Here is a 12,500-nt window from a genome sequence, read left to right as displayed (position 1 = left end):
ATAATATGGGAAAAGTCCAGTAAAAAGGGGGACAGCATATGAGAATTTTGTCATTTCTAGTGCAACTATGTTCCAATATGCCAAACTGCTTTCTATGCTGTGCAGTGTGTGTGCACAAAAAAAGGCTAGTGCGGATTAAGAGAAAAACTGAAGCTGATATGCATGTTGTAATTTGAAAAGTAGTAGCAGGGATAATATACCTTTTGTGTCTTTCTACTAAAATACACAGGCTTTGTGAGGAAAAGTAAATCATTCGCACACAAAAAAATCAAAATATCTTTATGAAACGTAAGTTTGATATATTTTAATTGGTGAAGCCATTTGACATTTTTAGGCAACTTGTGTATTTTGGATCTATATGTTGTCTTTTTCAAAGATATTACGTATCTTTGGGGTTCTAGTGGAGAGCGATTAATTTGTCTTGCAAAAAAATATTTGAAGAATGACTTTTTATTCTTTCCAGTCTTAATAATATCAGTGCTTCTTGGCTTGAAAACTGAGCGGGCATAATGATAAAAAGCTCTTTTTTCCTGCCTCATTAGTAAGTTAAAATATGAAGATCATTCCATAAACTTCTATCGATTCCGGATAGTTCTGCTATCCTAAAACGAATCTTAAAAGAGTCAAATTAAGTTGGATATTTTGATGTTGCCTTGTATTCTTCACCAGAATTCATGTCCACATATACAACAGTCTGGCCTCTGTGGGCTCAATACCTAAGGGGCTTCTCCAATGATTTCTAGATTTCCCCCCATAACATATTCGGAAAGGCAGGTCTTGTTTATTAAAACCTTGCAGTCAGTGTATGAACACCTATGTTCAGGTCTTCACTGCTGTGAGAGACATTCATTTTAATTTATGTAGTTGTTCTATCATCGAGGAAGATTCTGAACTTTTTGAAAATTGGCCTTTATCGGCCCTAAACCTCTAACATTCCACTGTATCTTAATGAAACGGAGGTTCTGTTCTTTCTGTCCAGAGCTTCTGATAAGTGTTTGCAGACTATGTAAACTTCTGAATAATAACTTTCAGTCTTAAACATCTCAGTATCATTTTGTGCAGTATTATTCTGCTCTGCAAGATAATGTGTTATCAATACTTCATAAGATAACGGTGGCCAGAGAATGGATGAAATTCATAGTTGCTTTCAAACTGCTCCCTTTCTGAGGGTGTGGGTCACAGATCACGCAGCTGTCAGCCAATAGATAATCTTGATGACTAAAATGAAGCCAACAGAGGAGAAGGTGCCTTACGTCTAGAACACTCAGGAAGGTCTTAGCAACTCAAAGCCAAAACATTAGGGAGCGAGAAGATTCTAGATTTATTTGTTTACAGCCAAAAAAAAAAAAAAAAAAAAAAAAACAAGGCGCATCTTTATCTGAGGAATTCTCCTCATCACCTCAGCAAGTGAAAACCTCTGTTTTCAAAAATGGTGTGATTGTTTCATCTGTGTGACCTGTTCCTGGAGGTAAAATGAGGAAGGAACATGCGATTTGGCCTCTCTTCCCAGTAGAGGAGGGAGGCCCATAGAAGTCACTGAACCAGGTGGATGTCTCCAACGAGAGCCCTTCTGTGACTAAGATGAATTCAGAAGTGCGCTGTGACTAGCTGACTTTTGCCACATCCAGGCTTAGGCCACCAAGCGGCCAGGGTCAGCAAATTCCACTACCTGAAAGCAAAGGCAGCAGGAAAGGGGAGCTGGGGCCAGGGAAAAAGCAGTTGAAGCACAGTAGGAAAGCAGGGGGTCTCCTCCCCCCCCTTCCCCCTTCTCCTTCTTCTCCTTCTCCCTCTCCCTCTCCCTCCCCCTCTGTCTCTGCCTCTCTCTCTCTCTCTCTCTCTCTCTCAGAAGAGTGGCTCTAAAGGGAAGGACGGGAGGAAAGGGAAGGGTGGTCATTGAACTACTTTTAGAGCAAGCCTGCAGATAAGAGTTGTGGTGTCCAAACAGAGCTGTGTCTGTGACAACCAGATTGTTCCAAGCATGGATCATCCTGCTCGTGCAAACTTGCTGCTGCACTGTTTGTTTACATGCTGTTTGGGTGGCAAAAACAGGGAAAGTCTGGGTGAAATCCACTGCAGGAAGACCCAGCCATATGCCTTGTCATCGAAACCCCAATTATTTAAACATTCTGAAGGTTAAGACATCCATCTGTGCGTTACTCTTTCTCTTACTTCTGGATCATGACATTATTCTCTCTAGTTCATTGACCTTGATCGCAACTCACCTCATCTAAAGCCTCAGAACACCTTTCTCAAGCGAGACCTGATACCAGTTTGGTCTATCAGGTGTCAAGCGTGTGCCCACCACACCCACGGTCGCTCCTGTCCTACAGGAGGAAATTTGGACCAGGCCGACCATGAATGTGACTCAGTCGTTCCGGCCCAAAATGGGGTGGAAACAATTTTCTATAGATGCTTGCTGATTAGTAGATATATATATAAAAAAAAAAAATTATCAGTCTGTGAAAAAAAAAAAAGATCATATCCTGCTTTTAAGCACTGAGGTTGAATAATTGTCCTGGAGATAAGTCTCTCTCGTGGATTTTAGGTGTTTGGCAGATGATCTAAATTTATTAAGTAGGCCTAAAATTTCTCTGTTCCCATTCAGGCATCCTTTAAGGAGTTTACCAATACATGAGAACAAAGCAATCTTCGATTAAATTATTAATCGTGCAACGCGTGAAAAGCCTATCAGACCCCTCCTAAGTAACTTGTTACAACATTTAAAAGTATTCTCCAGTCTGACGTATGCAAAGCAGCGTCTCGCCCCTGCGTATGAGTTTCAGCCAGCCTGGACCTTTGTACCTATCGTAGGCTGGTGAGCACTCCAAACCTATAAATACGTAGCCATTCAAAGCGCAAACATTTTTAAGTTTAGAACTCTGCGCAGAGTCCTTTTACAAAAGAGTCCACTTCTTCATGTACCTTTAAAAACATTTACCCACTTTATTCTTTTGTGTCTTTGAAGAGAAAAAAAAATTAATAAAGTTGTAGGATCCTTTTGAATTTAGAAAATGTTGGCAATGTGGGAAAGAAAGACATTCAGCATTTCAAAGTTCTGGTGGGGAAGAAAAAAAAAGATTCTGAATAAAACAATTTTATGTGATTTTGCAGGTGGTTTGAGCTATCATTTTATATGTACGTTTGTACCACTGCTCATTGGAATGTTCATATAATACTGACCTAATTATGCATAGAAAAAGATAAGCCATTTACTTGATTCATTTCTTCTTTTTAAATCAAGAAAGGAACAAAAAGGCTCCTATTTTCTGAAAGAAATTGTTCGCTTTTATTGCAGAAAAGTAGCAGCTTGTGCAGAGCTAGAACTGTAACAATTTTATATTCCAAAGGTTTTGTGTGTATTCGGTTAGTTACAGTAATTATACCCAATAACTGACAGCCAAAATCACGTAGGAGAAAGCAGAGGCTGTTTTCTCACACAGGCCCTGCTGCAGAACATCTGCTGAGAGATTTGCATATTAATTAACCCATATTAACTCTAATTATTCTGGGAAATTATCAAATAAATTGAATTTTCTAATTTTAACCTTTCTTTTACTTGACGCGTGTCGAGGCTGAGAGGACGCACCAGGCCGTCTCACCTGGGCAATGAGCAAAAGATCTTTTCTCCCCCTTTTGCTCCTTTAGACCTGGGGCAGCCTGGGGAGCTTTTGTGTGCCTTGTGCTTTTTTGGCTTCTGTGCTTGGTAGGGTCTCCGTGCATTTGTTGAGAGAGGGAACATGTGTGCCTGTGAGCACAGATGGTGGATTTATACAGGGGTGAGGAAAGGTGGTACCTCAGAACAGTTGAGCAAACCTTAAGTTTTTTTTTTTTTTTTCTTCCTCCCAGCCTGTTGTTTAGGCCTGAGCAAATAAATGGGAGTTTAATTCAATTAGAGCCTGGCTTTAGTCAGTGCCTCATGACAGAAATTATTCAATATTTTTCCCCTCACATTGTTTGGTTTACACATCACTGACTCCCTTCCTTTTGTACTCTGTTTAGAGTGGCCATAATGTGTTGAGCTTTTGTGTCTGCCGTGTCACTGTCCCTTTCACCGTTGTCTGGTTTTGTCAATTGTGAGGTGCAATGACGCTATTTGGAAAACAGGCTCCTCGTAGTAAGGGTGTTGCTGTGTTAGGAGGGGAGGCTGCAGTTTTAAAGACCCCACAGAGTAAACCGTCGCACTGGGCCAACTGCGCTGAATGTCCTGCTAATCCTGAGGAGAAATCCTCTGGGTCGAGAAATGAAGGTTAGGTGGCTTTCCCAGGTGTCAGAGGCCTCCTGCAGACGAAGGTGTCCAGGGTGGATGGACTGGGCCCTGTGACCCCCCATCCCCCCACCCTTCTAGGCGTTTCTGTGGAGTCAGAGGTGGTGCGCGTGGGCAAGTTTGTCACGACCACTGCTTTAGGACGTGGTCGTCAGAAGAAAACAACTGGTGGAAAGCAGTAGCTGTTCCAACGGCCTTCTGTGGAGCCACACGTCTCTTAAAACCCTGTGACTCTTCACCTCCCCTTCGTCCCCACCCACTAACGTCTAGAAGGTGATCCGCACCCTTTGCGGCCTTCAAGAGCGTGGCTTCCTTCCGAAGGAGCCCTTCTCCACGGTTCCTTCAGCTGATGGCCTAGACACATGGCAGCGCCTCCACGTGACCTTCCTGAGACCCGAGGGTTATTATTGACCGCTAGAAACTGCAGAAAGCGTCAAAGTCCCCAAACTGGTCTGTTGGACGGACAACTGCTTGAAGTTTGTACAGATAGGCTAGGACTGCAGTCCCCTTTTCCGTGGGAGCCTGGAAAGTCTTTTGCAGGAAAAATCTTTCTTTAAGAGACGAGCTTTTTTGCTTAAGAAGGAGGAATGGGTTCCTGTTTAAGGTTTTGGGAGGAAGGAGGTTTAATTTTGTCGGACTTCGGTTAGTATCTACATCTTAGAAAAACGTACGGTTGCAGACAAGGTTTAGGGGTGGGGCAACTATAAAACAATCAGAGAAAATTGTTACAGTTTGTCTACTTCATGTTTATTTTTTACAAAACATTCCAACGTACCCTGGCAGTTACTGACTTTACACCTTTTATGGGCTTTGAAAGTTGTGTAACCTTTTCAGAGGAAGGTGATAGACACAATATCTATTTACACAAGGACACATTTCCCCTTTCTTTATATTCAGTTTATTCAAGGTTTTATTTCCAAGGTCTTATTACTATAAAACTTAAAGCTAGACAAGGTCTGCCCTCGTGTCAGATAAAAAAATTCCAAAACAATTTTGATGGCTCAGAAGCTTATTATTTCATACTTCTGGGTCCTAAATAAATTACAGTTATTTTCACATTCCTCTTGAATATCCTTCAGGCATGATAATAAGCATATTTTTTTTTCTCTATAGTTCCTTAATACTTTCTTTCTGAGGGTGGGTATAAAGCAACTTGCTGAATGATCATGGATTCCAATAATTAGAGAGTTCCCCCCCCCAAATCTTTTCTCTTCTTGTGACATATTGTTGGGAGACACACACTCACTTGATGCATTTAATAAAGCATTGTGGAATTGTTGGCAAATAGATGTACAATGCAAATAAAAATATTTGTGTACAGCAGTTGTTTGGGGGCCTTTCCTCAATTTGCCATCACACTGGGCTTGCTGAGGAGGGTGTTGTTACACTTTTTTTTTTTCTTTTTAGCCATCAAAGGTAATTATTCCCTCGTGCTCTGGAGTACAATTTGGCTAAATACTATATCCTTAGAGTGTAAGCATATTACAGATGTAGACAGAAAGTGAAGCTGAGAAAATTTCTAAGGGGTCGAAACTACAACTACAAAAACTCAATGAAAGGAGAGGCAAGGGGCATGTGTATTTGAACATCAGTCCAATGACTAGTTTCCTCTGGTAGGAGTCAAGTAAGGTAATCCAAACCATTCTGAGTTCTCAATATAGAGGAAAACCCTAATATGTTTTCCTTTGTAAAACAATAAACAGCCATTAAGTCTTTGGGTAAGCATACATTTCACTTAGAACATTGTGACCTAGGATAATGGTGTCTTCTTGAGAGATAACAGAATTAAAAAAACGAAAGAAAGAAAGAAAGAAAGATAAATGAATTTACTGTTGTAAATTCTCTGACCAATATCTGTTTTTATGATAGTTTGGGGAAGGGAGGATCCTTACTTTTATTTTTATTTGCCATTATTTTTATATTTCCTATATTAAGGGAGAGGTTTCAAGGGGGAAAAGGACATAACTAAGATGTTATTACCTGCATGTGGGAGCTTATCCAGAGCCCCAGCAAATTTATGGAAATTTTAACCTTTTTTTAATCACTACCACACTGCAATGGGAAAGCTCCTCCAGGTACAGGGAAGCTGCTAGCATTTCTAGAGGGGATGAGTGGCTGCCATCTTCCCAAGATGTTCCCATAATAGGAAGTTGAAAGAGTGTCAGAACTAGCCGCTCCACATTGGAACCATGGGATTGCAGAAATTCTTCTCTCATTTCACTTAATATGCATATTTTTTACATAGCTAATCTGAAATGGAAACATTTTTATCCCTACATTCAAAACTGCTTTTGTTTTATCAGCTGACATTTTACAACTCATTAATTTATAATGCGGGTTTAATGCCTTTGAATGTTCCTGGGATAAAAAATTAAAGTGACCAAGCTAGTTTGTATAAAGGCTGACTATGGTATGTTCATAGCTGTTCTTTTATAACAGTGTTTTGTGCTGGAGAGCACGTTCCATGGGGATATTTCAAACTAGCATGATTCCTTCTTTCTAGCATTAATTAATCTTGCCTCCCCAAGTGATAAAGTTATTCCCATTTTTAAATCAGGAAATTAAGGCTCATGCATTTCAGTGATACGTATTCAAATTCAGAAGAAAATTTCTGTTTGAGCTTGCTTTGTTTTGCTCTATCTGTCACGAGACCCCACCCCATCATCAAATGAGGAATTGACCCTTGAATTTAGTCCTGTGATCTTTAGTCACCCAAGTGCCGAGGTAACAGGTTAACTGTGATCAAGAAGGGGTGTTGCTAAGTCTTCCCTGGAAAAACCACGACACTGGATAAAAATTCTGGAAGAATTGCTGCATCCTGTCTTTAGTAGCTAGAAATCGAACTTTGGGGGGGGGGGGGAAGGGGATGAATAAGGGCTAGGGTTCAGGTGATGAGTCTTACTTAGAATGTCCACGAACACTTACCACACATCAAGGCATTTCAAGGAAGCAACTAGGCCATTAATGCATTGGCTCAAATATAAATGATCTCCAAGCGTCTAAGTGATTCAGGAAACCAAATGACTCCTAAAATTCCAAAGGACTTCTTTGAAACTTTTAAGCCCTATAATCAGAAGAGACATTTAAAAAATAAGGTTACATGTCTATATCAAGTATTAGCTGAAGGGTTAAGCATGCTGTTTCCCATCATGGAGCTGCTACTTGAGGACACTTTCGCAAAAACGATTTTTAAACGAAGGCCCAACACCAAAATTGTGACTGTTACGTACTCAGATCTTCTCTTTTCACCTATACCTACCACACGTTGTAGTAGTAGACAAAGGAAGTCACTGGAGCAATGGTCCCATCTTTTAAATTTTATTTTATTGTTCTTAAAGATTTATTTATTTATTTGAGAGAGAGAGAGAGAGCATGAGTGGAGGGAGGGAGATGGGCACAGAGAGACGGAGAGAGAATCTCAAGCAGACTCTGGACCCACACTGGGGCCAGATCCCACGACCTTGAGATCATGACCTGAGCCAAAATCAAGGGTCAGGTGTCTAACCCAATGAGCCATCTAGGTGTGTGTATTTATTTATTTATTTATTTTTAAAAAAGATTTATCCATTTATTTGAGAGAGAGAGAGAGAGAGCTGGAGAGAGAAACACATTCTCCACTGAACACAGAGCCGACACGGGGCTTTATCTCACGGCACCAGGATCACAACCTGAGCTGAAACCAAGACTTGGACGCTTAGCCGACTGAGCCACCCAGGCACCCCTCTGGTTCCATCTTTATTATTATTTCAGTGGGTATCAGTGTTTTACACTTCACAAAGTTGTCATCGCACGTACAAGTTCGTGGACTCCCCGTAGCAACCTCAAAGACAGGAAAACTATCATCATTATTTTTACCCATTTGTACCAAGTTTCCTTGTATGAAAGGCCAAGGCCACACAGCTGGTTATACGTTGGGACTGGGATGAGAAGACAGGTCTTCAAGCTCATAATTCTGGGAACTGCCTCTTTAGTTCTATTGTTTCCAAACTATTGTGGGAAGAAGCATGGGTGTATTGTTAGATTCTGGTAATTGATCAAATTGGTAGGCTTCTATAACTCAAATTAAGGGGATCCATGAAAGTAACAATCATGAAAACAATTCAAAATTAAGCAACCATCTCTATTTTGCATTGTGAAAATCCCCAAAAGTCCCGGGGATTTTCATTTCCTTACTCTGATCCTGTGGGGTTTACATGTAGACTGCATCCTTCATGGGGAATTTGTCACACCATGTATATATTTTACGTGGGTGCCGTACGCTTGGAGACGTGCTTCCTGGCAGCGGCGTTGCCACCATCTGGCTGCAGGACCTTAGACAAGTCACTGGACCTCGCTGTGCCTGTATCGCTTCCTTGGCACATGTGGAGGGTGGATGCCAAGTGGCCTAGCACTAGAGCTTTATAATTCCATTCCTCCAAATAGATAGCAAGCTTCCTGAGGTGAGAACAGTACACCCGTGTGTCCTCTGGACTTACCACACTGTAGGTTTAATTAGTGCTTGATGATCGCATTGAACGATTTATTGGCCCTCTTGAATGGAGTTCTAGAAAATCATTATTGACCGCCTGATTAACAACCAAGTGTCTATAATCTGCATATGCAATTTTCCTTTACATCAAGAAAACTTCTGCTTCTGGTGAAGATGGCGTATCCCCCCCCCCCCCCCCCCTTAACATCAGTTCCTTTTCATGTTAATACATTAGCAACTGATCGCTTGTTTGTACTCTAACTGACAGAAAAATGTAGAGAAAGCACATAAGTATGAAAAGGGGTTAGTTAGGTAACATCGTATAGGGCATCTTCAAAACAACAGTTCTGGTATTTCAAATGTCAAGCTAATTATCAGCAATGTTTAAATGCTATGATAGGCCATTTTTGCAAATGCTGAAATTTTCCGGCAGGTATGGACATTATAAAAATGTCACGTTTTGCTGCTATTCCGTTACATGTCACCAGAATAGAAAAATCGGGGCGGGGGAGGGGGGGTAAAAAGTTATATCAATAGACAATAAAGAGAAACCATTATTTGTTTTGCATATGATTGTAAAATTAATTGGTATAGTGATACAATTTAGAGTATTGTTTACTTAGGAGGAAGAATAGAGAGGATTTAATATAATGCAATCTGCTGAAGTGAAAATAATGCTTATTATAGATAAACTATGAAGCCTTTTAAATATAGGTTTTTAGTAATGCATATTCAGATATATCTTTCCAGGCCCATTTGCTATAAAGCAAATTTAAGTATCAGCTTTATACCCTTTGGTAACCCCATATTACACATACAGTTTTAGAGAAAATGAAACTTTAATATGATTCCACATAAAATGGTGAGCCATGCCAATAATTCATATGCACTTCATATGCAAATAGTTTTATCTTATCCATCAATTATCATGTAAACATGGTATCACATGGCAAATTTCCCTGTAATACAGTACAGTACCTGTATATAATTATGGGTGCATTTTGCCAATGCAACTGTTACACAGAATTGTAATTAATTCCTCTGAAGATTACTGGGAGAGTTTTGGATACTGATGCTGTTTTTGGACATTTATTACTGCTCTTTAGTTGGCTTTTTGCTGTGCCTCAGAGACAGATGTAAAATTAGTGTCTATTTTGAGCCAGCAAACAGTACATCTTTCCTCTTGTTTATTGAATTGCAGAAAGGAATTCTTTGGGCTCCCACTTCTTTGTGGTTTTGAAGTAACTGTCTGTTTTTCTGCCAGCCATGGAGCTCCAATACATGTATAAAATTTTGCTGAGACTCATGCAAGGGGCGACTTATTTGACCTAATGTAAGGACGGAATAGAATTTTGCCACGTTATGTAGGCGATTCAGCGCTTTTGAATGCTGGATAAAAAATATGTATCACAAGTTCAAAAATAGACATGAGACTAATATACTCTTCCCAATGACCCTCATTTAAAACCAGTATACATTAGTTATTATACAAAATCGAATCTCTTCTTTGCAGAGACAAAGCTATGTTATTAAGACCTCTCAATGCCAATGGTGATGATGGTGGGCAAAGGATGAAAATGGGAACAAATGGGAAAATGAGCTTATTTTATTTCACAATGTAAATGCGGGTAGATCCACCCCCTATTGGCCATTCTATAGTCAGATTATTTCGTGGTGAAATTTTCCCCAATAATTGCACGAGGCAAATCCACTGACTGGACTTGAGAGAAAAATTTAAAGGCAAATCCTGCGGATTTAGAAATGGGGAGGACTAGGTGAGAAACAGGAAGTGCGACGACCATATTAATGGATTTGATTCTGATTGTCAGCAGGTCAGCCAAAAAAGGACAGGATGAGAGGATCTACTCCGAATTCAGATACACAAACTAACTTTGTTATGAATTGTTTCACCTGGATTAAAAAAGGGGGGGGGGGGGGTAAGGTGGGGGTTTGGATACCAACACAATGGCTATGGGAATGGATATCCTAGTTAAAACAGCTCTGGAAAAGATGGCATACTGCTTCTGTAAGTGAACTTGACAGCAGTTATTTATTTAGTTTAAAAGTATTTACTACTATTTGTGAGCGAGAACCCTAAAGGTTGTGAAGTATTGTTGGCCTGTGAAGGTGATGGATGCTGTACTCCTGACCCTATATGGTGAGACATGACTTCATTGCTTGTTTAGATTGTTCTGATATTTGGGACTCCTCAAGGGCTGTTCATAAATCATTTATCTCTCTCTCTCTCTCTTTTTTTTTTCCACAAGAAAATATTTCAATTGTATTGCTGCAGGAACACTCACGTGTCACACGGGATATTGTGGTCCATGCAGAAAAAGACCTTAAAAGGCATGGGGTTTTTTCCAGGATAAAGGCCTTTTAATGCCTGTCCAGCCTTAGATAATTTTATTCACTCCTTCTGGACCTTTCTTTATTCCTCCTGTGCCCAGAGATCAGTTTTTAGGAGGTGGGTTGAAAGCTTCCCAGGCCTTAGGAGCTTTTGTTGTAGCACCCCCCCCCACTCTCACCGCCCCCCCACCCCCGCCCCCGAACTCAGCGTTCAGAAAATTTGTAAAGAATCTTCTGCTTGTTGCTAAGAAATGGTTAAATCTCAGTCACCAGGAAAAAAAAAAAAAAAGCAGCACATTATTGATTGTACTAAGGTATATCTGGACCACACAGCTAGACCAGAGATGTTAGAATATCTCTCTTTTTGTAGATCTGAGGGCATTACCCAGCCTGAACTTGCCTAAGCCCTTGTGGTCACACCTCTTGAAAAGGTTTTGTTTCCCCCGTCAATTGGTATTCAAACCAGGTCAGCAGATTCTGTTTGCCCGGCTCCGCTGCCGTTTTCATTTTAATTTGCACCTGTTGTGCAGTTGTTCCGAAGGCAAGTGCAGACCCGCGGATTATACAAAGATCATATTATGAGCAGATATGCACGGTGTAATCTTTTTGTCCCCAGCCTCACATGACAAAAAAAATCTCTCTCTTTTTGTTCCTTTTTTACTCCCTGGGAACCTGTCAAAGCAAACAGATATGACTGACTAAAATTTGTAACTAGACATGTTTCCAGAATTCTCCAAAAGCATTATGAACCTGACACACAATCCTTTTCATTTTTTTCCTCCTTTTCTGCCACTTTTGTATAATCCGATAGCTGGCAAGAGCCACTTGAGATAGCTCAGTTGATAACTTAGCGGAGGATTGCTTTATTAGGCGCAGAGAAATCAAAATGAACCTGAAAATTGTTTGCGCTTTTTCTTTTTTTTTCCACGGGCTTTTTTTCTTCCCCCCTTTCTCTCTCTCCCTCTTGTTCCCATGATGTCATGGTTCTAACTTGTTTTTTTGTGTGTGTTTCTGGAGAGTTGGGTTAACAGTTCTTGGCAATCCTGTGTGTGCGTAACGGCTGGTGTGTTTCTCTAGCTGAGCTAATGCCCCGTGTTTATTACTCTAATCTTTCTTGTCTGGTGGTAAAGTGGACAATTTATGTACTAGCATGTAGGCCGAGAGCCTGTGAGGGCTGACTAATTCAGAAACAGCCACCTTCAATTGAGTTCACAGACCTTATTTACAGGCTGTCTATTTTAAGAAAAGCTACTGAGCATTGCTGGGACTCAGGACTGCAAAAGCAGCCCGCCGGTTCTTGTGAGTTAGTTGAACATTTGTGTTGGTCTTGCCTGTGTCACTTTGAAATCTTCTGTAATTATGGCACTATGAAGATATCTCAATAGTGGTATTAATGGCCCAGAAGATATGGCTTTTCCT

General features: G+C 40.5%; 1 protein-coding gene across 4 annotated transcripts in view; it reads left to right on the top strand.

The window, feature by feature from the left end:
- Positions 1–12,500, top strand: part of ZEB2 (zinc finger E-box binding homeobox 2) — a 141,513-nt gene that overhangs the window by 82,025 nt on the left and 46,988 nt on the right. The window lies entirely within an intron of this gene.

The sequence above is a fragment of the Vulpes lagopus genome, chromosome 24, assembly GCF_018345385.1.
Source record: "Vulpes lagopus strain Blue_001 chromosome 24, ASM1834538v1, whole genome shotgun sequence".
NCBI lineage: Eukaryota > Metazoa > Chordata > Mammalia > Carnivora > Canidae > Vulpes > Vulpes lagopus.
The sequence above is the reverse complement of the archived record's forward strand: the minus strand, read 5'-3'. Positions and strand labels throughout refer to the sequence as shown.